Source organism: Cherax quadricarinatus, chromosome 37 (assembly GCF_038502225.1).
Source record: "Cherax quadricarinatus isolate ZL_2023a chromosome 37, ASM3850222v1, whole genome shotgun sequence".
NCBI classification, from domain to species: domain Eukaryota; kingdom Metazoa; phylum Arthropoda; class Malacostraca; order Decapoda; family Parastacidae; genus Cherax; species Cherax quadricarinatus.
In genome coordinates, this window is record NC_091328.1 from 7,084,884 (window position 1) to 7,094,215 (window position 9,332).

The window sequence follows — 9,332 nt, forward strand, 5'->3', positions numbered from 1 at the left end:
GTTATCAAGGTGAGGGGAAGGTTATCAAGGTGAGGGGAAGGTTATCAAGGTGAGGGGAAGTGTTACCAAGGTGAGGGGAAGGTTATCAAGGTGAGGGGAAGGTTATCAAGGTGACGGGAAGGTTACCAAGGTGAGGGGAAGGTTACAAGGTGAGGGGAAGGTTACCAAGGTGAGGGGAAGGTTATCAAGGTGAGGGGAAGGTTATGAGGGGAAGTGTTATCAAGGTGAGGGGAAGGTGTTATCAAGGTGAGGGGAAGGTTATCAAGGTGAGGGGAAGGTTATCAAGGTGAGGGGAAGGTTATCAAGGTGAGGGGAAGGTTATCAAGGTGAGGGGAAGGTTATCAAGGTGAGTGGAAGGTTATCAAGGTGAGGGGAAGGTTATCAAGGTGAGGGGAAGGTTATCAAGGTGAGGGAAAGTGTTATCAAGGTGAGGGGAAGGTTATCAAGGTGACAGGAAGGTTATCAAGGTGAGGGGAAGGTTATCAAGGTGAGAGGAAGGTTATCAAGGTGAGGGGAAGGTTATCAAGGTGAGGGGAAGGTTATCAAGGTGAGGGGAAGTGTTATCAAGGTGAGGGGAAGGTTATCAAGGTGAGAGGAAGGTTATCAAGGTGAGGGGAAGGTTATCAAGGTGAGGGGAAGGTTATCAAGGTGAGGGGAAGGTTATCAAGGTGAGGGGAAGGTTATCAAGGTGAGGGGGAAGGTTATCAAGGTGAGGGGAAGGTTATCAAGTTATCAAGGTGAGGGGAAGGTTATCAAGGTGAGGGGAAGGTTATCAAGGTGAGGGGAAGGTTATCAAGGTGAGGGGAAGGTTATCAAGGTGAGGGGAAGGTTATCAAGGTGAGGGGAAGGTTATCAAGGTGAGGGGAAGGTTATCAAGGTGAGGGGAAGTGTTATCAAGGTGAGGGGAAGGTTATCAAGGTGAGGGGAAGGTTATCAAGGTGAGGGGAAGGTTATCAAGGTGAGGGGAAGGTTATCAAGGTGACGGGAAGGTTATCAAGGTGAGGGGAAGGTTATCAAGGTGAGGGGAAGTGTTATCAAGGTGAGGGGAAGGTTATCAAGGTGAGGGGAAGGTTATCAAGGTGAGGGGAAGGTTACCAAGGTGAGGGGAAGGTTATCAAGGTGAGGGACAGGTTATCAAGGTGAGGGGAAGGTTATCAAGGTGAGGGGAAAGTTATCAAGGTGAGGGGAAGGTTATCAAGGTGAGCGGAATGTTATCAAGGTTAGGGGAAGGTTATCAAGGCGAGGGGAAGGTTAACAAGGTGAGGGGAAGGTTATCAAGGTGAGGGTTATCAAGGTTAAAGGTTATCAAGGTGAGGGGAAGGTTATCAAGGTGAGGGGAAGTTATCAAGTTATCAAGGTGAGGGGAAGGTTATCAAGGTGAGGGGAAGTGTTATCAAGGTGCGGGGAAGGTTATCAAGGTGAGGGAAAGGTTATCAAGGTGAGGGGAAGGTTATCAAGGTGAGGGGAAGGTTATCAAGGTGAGGGGAAGTGTTATCAAGGTGAGGGGGTTATCAAGGTGACGGGAAGGTTATCAAGGTGAGGGAAAGGTTATCAAGGTGAGGGGAAGTGTTATCAAGATGAGGGGAAGGTTATCAAGGTGAGGGAAAGGTTAAGGTTATCAACGTGAGGGGAAAGTTATCAAGGTGAGGGGAAGGTTATCAAGGTGAGGGGAAGGTTATCAAGGTGAGGGGAAGGTTATCAAGGTGAGGGGAAGGTTATCAAGTTGAGGGAAAGTGTTATCAAGGTGAGGGGAAGGTTATCAAGGTGAGGGGGTTATCAAGGTGAGGGGAAGGTTATCAAGGTGAGGGGAAGGTTATCAAGGTGAGGGGAAGGTTATCAAGGTGAGGGGAAGGTTATCAAGGTGAGGGGAAGGTTATCAAGGTGAGGGGAAGGTTATCAAGGTGAGGGGAAGGTTATCAAGGTGAGGGGAAGGTTATCAAGGTGAGGGGAAGGTCATCAAGGTGAGGGGAAGGTTATCAAGGTGAGGGGAAGTGTTATCAAGATGAGGGGAAGGTTATCAAGGTGAGGGGAAGGTTATCAAGGTGAGGGGAAGGTTATCAAGGTGAGGGGAAGGTTATCAAGGTGAGGGGAAGGTTATCAAGGTGAGGGGAAGGTTATCAAGGTGAGGGGAAGGTTATCAAGGTGAGGGGAAGGTTATCAAGGTGAGGGGAAGGTTATCAAGGTGAGGGGAAGGTTATCAAGGTGAGGGGAAGGTTATCAAGGTGAGGGGAAGGTTATCAAGGTGTTATCAAGGTGAGGGGAATGTTATCAAGGTGAGGGGAAGGTTATCAAGGTGAGGGGAAGGTTATCAAGGTGAGGGTAGGGTATCAAGGTGAGTGGAAGGTTATCAAGGTGAGGGGAAGGTTATCAAGGTGAGTGGAAGGTTATCAAGGTGAGGGGAAGGTTATCAAGGTGAGGGGAAGGTTATCAAGGTGAGGGGAAGGTTATCAAGGTGAGGGGAAGGTTATCAAGGTGAGGGGAAGGTTATCAAGGTGAGGGGAAGTGTTATCAAGGTGAGGGGAAGGTTATCAAGGTGAGGGGAAGGTTATCAAGGTGAGGGGAAGGTTATCAAGGTGAGGGGGGGAAGTGTTATCAAGGTGAGGGGAAGGTATCAAGGTGAGGGGAAGGTTATCAAGGTGAGGGAAATCAAGGTGAGGGGAAGTGTTATCAAGGTGAGGGAAGGTTATCAAGGTGAAGGGAAGGTTATCAAGGTGAGGGGAAGGTTATCAAGGTGAGGGGAAGGTTATCAAGGTGAGGGGAAGGTTATCAAGGTGAGGGGAAGGTTATCAAGGTGAGGGGAAGGTTATCAAGGTGAGGGGAAGGTTATCAAGGTGAGGGGAAGGTTATCAAGGTGAGGGGAAGGTTATCAAGGTGAGGGGAAGGTTATCAAGGTGAGGGGAAGTGTTATCAAGGTGAGGGGAAGGTTATCAAGGTGAGGGGAAGGTTATCAAGGTGAGGGGAAGTGTTATCAAGGTGACGGGAAGGTTATCAAGGTGAGGGGAAGGTTATCAAGGTGAGGGGAAGTGTTATCAAGGTGAGGGGAAGGTTATCAAGGTGAGGGGAAGTGTTATCAAGGTGAGGGGAAGGTTATCAAGGTGACGGGAAGGTTATCAAGGTGAGGGGAAGTGTTATCAAGGTGAGGGGAAGTGTTATCAAGGTGAGGGGAAGTGTTATCAAGGTGACGGGAAGGTTATCAAGGTGAGGGGAAGGTTATCAAGGTGAGGGGAAGTGTTATCAAGGTGAGGGGAAGGTTATCAAGGTGAGAGGAAGGTTATCAAGGTGAGGGGAAGGTTATCAAGGTGAGGGGAAGTGTTATCAAGGTGAGGGGAAGGTTATCAAGGTGACGGGAAGGTTATCAAGGTGAGGGGAAGGTTATCAAGGTGACGGGAAGGTTATCAAGGTGAGGGGAAAGGTTATCAAGGTGAGGGGAAGGTTATAAAGGTGAGGGGAAGTGTTATCAAGGTGAGGGGAAGGTTATCAAGGTGAGGGGAAGTGTTATCAAGGTGAGGGGAAGGTTATCAAGGTGAGGGGAAGGTTATCAAGGTGAGGGGAAGGTTATCAAGGTGAGGGGAAGGTTATCAAGGTGAGGGGAAGGTTATCAAGGTGAGGGGAAGGTTACCAAGGTGAGGGGAAGGTTATCAAGGTGAGGGGAAGGTTATCAAGGTGAGGGGAAGGTTATCAAGGTGAGGGGAAGGTTATCAAGGTGAGGGGAAGGTTATCAAGGTGAGCGGAATGTTATCAAGGTTAGGGGAAGGTTATCAAGGCGAGGGGAAGGTTATCAAGGTGAGGGGAAGGTTATCAAGGTGAGCAGAATGTTATCAAGGTTAGGGGAAGGTTATCAAGGTGAGGGGAAGGTTATCAAGGTGAGGGGAATGTTATCAAGGTGAGGGAAAGGTTATCAAGGTGAGGGGAAGGTTATCAAGGTGATGGGAAGTGTTATCAAGGTGAGGGGAAGGATATCAAGGTGAGGGGAAGGTTATCAAGGTGAGGGGAAGTGTTATCAAGGTGAGGGGAAGGTTATCAAGGTGAGGGGAAGGTTATCTAGGTGAGGAGAAGGTTATCAAGGTGAGAGGAAGGTTATCAAGGTGAGGGGAAGGTTATCAAGGTGAGAGGAAGGTTATCAAGGTGAGAGGAAGGTTATCAAGGTGAGGGGAATGTTATCAAGGTGAGGGAAAGGTTATCAAGGTGAGGGGAAGGTTATCAAGGTGAGGGGAAGTGTTATCAAGGTGAGGGAAGGATATCAAGGTGAGGGGAAGGTTATCAAGGTGAGGAAAAGTGTTATCAAGGTGAGGGGAAGGTTATCAAGGTGACGGGAAGGTTATCAAGGTGAGGGGAAGGTTATCAAGGTGAGAGGAAGGTTATCAAGGTGAGGGGAAGGTTATCAAGGTGAGTGGAAGGTTATCAAGGTGAGAGGAAGGTTATCAAGGTGAAGGGAAGTGTTATCAAGGTGAGGGGAAGGTTATCAAGGTGAGGGGAAGGTTATCAAGGTGAAGGGAAGTGTTATCAAGGTGAGGGGAAGGTTATCAAGGTGAGGGGAAGGTTATCAAGGTGAGGGGAAGGTTATCAAGGCGAGGGGAAGTGTTATCAAGGTGAGGGGAAGGTTATCAAGGTGATGGGAAGTGTTATTAAGGTGTGTGGAAGGTTATCAAAGTGAGGGGAAAGTTATCAAGGTGATGGGAAGGTTATCAAGGTGAGGGGAAAGTTATCAAGGTGAGGGAAGGTTATCAAGGTGATGGGAAGGTTATCAAGGTGAGGGGAAAGTTATCAAGGTGAGGGAAGGTTATCAAGGTGATGGGAAGGTTATCAAGGTGAGGGGAAAGTTATCAAGGTGAGGGAAGGTTATCAAGGTGAGGGGAAGGTTATCAAGGTGAGTGGAAGGATATCAAGGTGAGGGGAAGTGTTATCAAGGTGAGGGGAGGTTATCAAGGTGACGGGAAGGTTATCAAGGTGAGGGAAGGTTATCAAGGTGAGGGAAGGTTATCAAGGTGAGGGGAAGGTTATCAAGGTGAGTGGAAGGATATCAAGGTGAGGGGAAGGTTATCAAGGTGAGGGGAAGGTTATCAAGGTGAGGGGAAGTGTTATCAAGGTGAGGGGAAAGTTATCAAGGTGAGTGGAAGGTTATCAAGGTGAGGGTAAGGTTATCAAGGTGAGGGGAAAGTTATCAAGGTGAGGGAAGGTTATCAAGGTGAGGGGAAGGTTATCAAGGTGAGGGGAAAGTTATCAAGGTGTGTGGAAGGTTATCAAGGTGAGGGGAAGGTTATCAAGGTGAGGGGAAAGTTATCAAGGTGAGGGAAGGTTATCAAGGTGAGAGGAAGGTTATCAAGGTGAGGAGAAGGTTATCAAGGTGAGGGGAAAGTTATCAAGGTGAGTGGAAGGTTATCAAGGTGAGGGTAAGGTTATCAAGGTGAGGGGAAGTTATCAAGGTGAGTAGAAGGTTATCAAGGTGAGGGGAAGGTTATCAAGGTGAGGGGAAGGTTATCAAGGTGAGGGGAATGTTATCAAGGTGAGGGGAAGGTTATCAAGGAGAGAGGAAGGTTATCAAGGCGAGAGGAAGGTTATCAAGGTGAGGGGAAAGTTATCAAGGTGAGTAGAAGGTTATCAAGGTGAGGGGAAGGTTATCAAGGTGAGGGGAAGGTTATCAAGGTGAGGGGAAGGTTATCAAGGTGAGTGGAAGGTTATCAAGGTGAGGGGAAAGTTATCAAGGTAAGTGGAAGGTTATAAAGGTGAGGGGAAGGTTATCAAGGTGAGGGGAAGGTTATCAAGGTGAGGGGAAAGTTATCAAGGCAAGTGGAAGGTTATAAAGGTGAGGGGAAGGTTATCAAGGTGAGTGGAAGGTTATCAAGGTGAGGGGAAAGTTATAAAGGCAAGTGGAAGGTTATAAAGGTGAGGGGAAGGGTATCAAGGTGAGTGGAAGGTTATCAAGGTGAGGGGAAAGTTATCAAGGCAAGTGGAAGGTTATAAAGGTGAGGGGAAGGTTATCAAGGTGAGGGGAAGGTTATCAAGGTGAGGGGAAAGTTATCAAGGTGAGGGAAGGTTATCAAGGTGAGAGGAAGGTTATCAAGGTGAGGGGAAGGTTATCAAGGTGAGGGGAAAGTTATCAAGGTGAGTGGAAGGTTATCAAGGTGAGGGGAAGGTTATCAAGGTGAGGGGAAGGTTATCAAGGTGAGGGGAAAGTTATCAAGGTGAGGGAAGGTTATCAAGGTGAGTGGAAGGTTATCAAGGTGAGGGGAAGGTCATCAAGGTGAGGGGAAGGTTATCAAGGTGAGGGGAAGGTTATCAAGGTGAGGGGAATGTTATCAAGTTGAAGGGAAGGTCATCAAGGTGAGGGGAAGGTTATCAAGGTGAGGGGAAGGTTATCAAGGTGAGGGGAAAGTTATCAAGGTGAGGGGAAGGTTATCAAGGTGAGGGGAAGGTTATCAAGGTGAGGGGAATGTTATCAAGTTGAGGGGAAGGTCATCAAGGTGAGGGGAAGGTTATCAAGGTGAGGGGAAAGTTATCAAGGTGAGGGGAAGGTTATCAAGGTGAGGGGAAGGTCATCAAGGTGAGGGGAAGGTTATCAAGGTGAGGGGAATGTTATCAAGGTGAGGGGAAGGTCCTCAAGGTGAGGGGAAGGTTATCAAGGTGAGGGGAAAGTTATCAAGGCAAGTGGAAGGTTATAAAGGTGAGGGGAAGGTTATCAAGGTGAGGGGAAGGTTATCAAGGTGAGGGGAAAGTTATCAAGGTGAGGGAAGGTTATCAAGGTGAGAGGAAGGTTATCAAGGTGAGGGGGAGGTTATCAAGGTGAGGGGAAAGTTATCAAGGTGAGTGGAAGGTTATCAAGGTGAGGGGAAGGTTATCAAGGTGAGGGGAAGGTTATCAAGGTGAGGGGAAAGTTATCAAGGTGAGGGAAGGTTATCAAGGTGAGTGGAAGGTTATCAAGGTGAGGGGAAGGTCATCAAGGTGAGGGGAAGGTTATCAAGGTGAGGGGAAGGTTATCAAGGTGAGGGGAATGTTATCAAGTTGAAGGGAAGGTCATCAAGGTGAGGGGAAGGTTATCAAGGTGAGGGGAAGGTTATCAAGGTGAGGGGAAAGTTATCAAGGTGAGGGGAAGGTTATCAAGGTGAGGGGAAGGTTATCAAGGTGAGGGGAATGTTATCAAGTTGAGGGGAAGGTCATCAAGGTGAGGGGAAGGTTATCAAGGTGAGGGGAAAGTTATCAAGGTGAGGGGAAGGTTATCAAGGTGAGGGGAAGGTCATCAAGGTGAGGGGAAGGTTATCAAGGTGAGGGGAATGTTATCAAGGTGAGGGGAAGGTCATCAAGGTGAGGGGAAGGTTACCAAGGTGAGGGGAAGGATATCAAGGTGAGTGGAAGGTTATCAAGGTGAGGGATAAGATAAGATAAGATAAGATTTCGTTCGGATTTTTAACCCCGGAGGGTTAGCCACCCAGGATAACCCAAGAAAGTCAGTGCGTCATCGAGGACTGTCTAACTTATTTCCATTGTGGTCCTTAATCTTGTCCCCCAGGATGCGACCCACACCAGTCGACTAACACCCAGGTACCTATTTGCTGCTAGGTGAACAGGACAACAGGTGTAAGGAAACGTGTCGAAATGTTTCCACCCGCCGGGAATCGAACCCGGGCCCTCCGTGTGTGAAGCGGGAGCTTTAGCCACCAGGCCACCGGGTGAGGGGAAGGTTATCAAGGTGAGGGGAAGGATATCAAGGTGAGTGGAAGGATATCAAGGTGAGGGGAAGGTTATCAAGGTGAGGGGAAGGTTATCAAGGTGAGTGGAAGGTTATCAAGGTGAGTGGAAGGTTATCAAGGTGAGGGGAAGGTTATCAAGGTGAGGGGAAGGTTATCAAGGTGAGTGGAAGGTTATCAAGGTGAGGGGAAGGTTATCAAGGTGAGTGGAAGGTTATCAAGGTGAGGGGAAGGATATCAAGGTGAGTGGAAGGATATCAAGGTGAGGGGAAGGTTATCAAGGTGAGGGGAAGGTTATCAAGGTGAGGGGAAGGTTATCAAGGTGAGTGGAAGGTTATCAAGGTGAGTGGAAGGTTATCAAGGTGAGGGGAAGGTTATCAAGGTGAGTGGAAGGTTATCAAGGTGAGTGGAAGGATATCAAGGTGAGGGGAAGGTTATCAAGGTGAGGGGAAGGATATCAAGGTGAGTGGAAGGTTATCAAGGTGAGGGGAAGGATATCAAGGTGAGTGGAAGGTTATCAAGGTGAGTGGAAGGTTATCAAGGTGAGGGGAAGGTTATCAAGGTGAGTGGAAGGTTATCAAGGTGAGGGGAAGGATATCAAGGTGAGGGGAAGGATATCAAGGTGAGTGGAAGGTTATCAAGGTGAGTGGAAGGTTATCAAGGTGAGGGGAAGGTTATCAAGGTGAGTGGAAGGTTATCAAGGTGAGGGGAAGGATATCAAGGTGAGGGGAAGGATATCAAGGTGAGGGGAAGGATATCAAGGTGAGGGGAAACTAAGAAATAAGAAATGTTTTTTTTCTCTAGCATTTCCCCCTATATAATAATAATAAATAATAATAATAATAATAATAATAATAATAATAATAATAATAATAACAGCAACAATAATAAACATCAATGTCGACCTTGCCAGGATTCGAACCTGGAATCTTCTGATCCGTAGTCAGACGCGTTATCCGTTGCGCCACAAGGCCGTTCACACCACCGGTCAATTAACATTTATTTCCGTGTCTCTAGGTTCAGTTATTATTAATGTCTGTTACTCTGAACTCAGTTATTATTATTAATGCCTATTACTTTAAGTACAGTTATTATTAATATCTGTTTCTCTAAGTTCAATTGTTATTCAGTTTTGTTTATCATTATTAATATTATAAAGATTATTCAGTGTTGGTTCAGCAGTTAGTTACACTGAGAAGTGTTAATAACTTTAATGTTCAGTGTACTGTGAACCAACACTTTAGTTTCCTCAGTAAGATGTTTGTCAGGACTAACTAACCCATGCATGTCAGGACTAACTAACCCATGCAGGTCAGGACTAACTAAACCATGCATGTCAGGACTAACTAAACCATGCATGTCAGGACTAACTGCATGTCAGGACTAACATGCATGTCAGGACTAACTAACCCATGCATGTCAGGACTAACTAACCATGCATGTCAGGACTAACTAACCCATGCATGTCAGGACTAACTAACCCATGCATGTCAGGACTAACTAACCCATGCATGTCAGGACTAACTATGCATGTCAGGACTAACTGAACCATGCATGTCAGGACTAACTAAACCATGCATGTCAGGACTAACTAACCCATGCATGTCAGGACTAACTAACCCATGCATGTCAGGACTAACTAACCCATGC

The 9,332-nt window shown here is 47.2% G+C and overlaps 1 non-coding gene across 1 annotated transcript; it reads right to left on the minus strand.

Annotated features, from left to right (window-relative positions):
- Window positions 1–8,583: 8,583 nt before the first annotated feature.
- Window positions 8,584–8,656, minus strand: TRNAR-ACG (transfer RNA arginine (anticodon ACG)). Its single transcript has one exon. It is a non-coding gene; the product is annotated as a tRNA-Arg (tRNA).
- Between the last annotated feature and the right edge of the window lie 676 nt (window positions 8,657–9,332).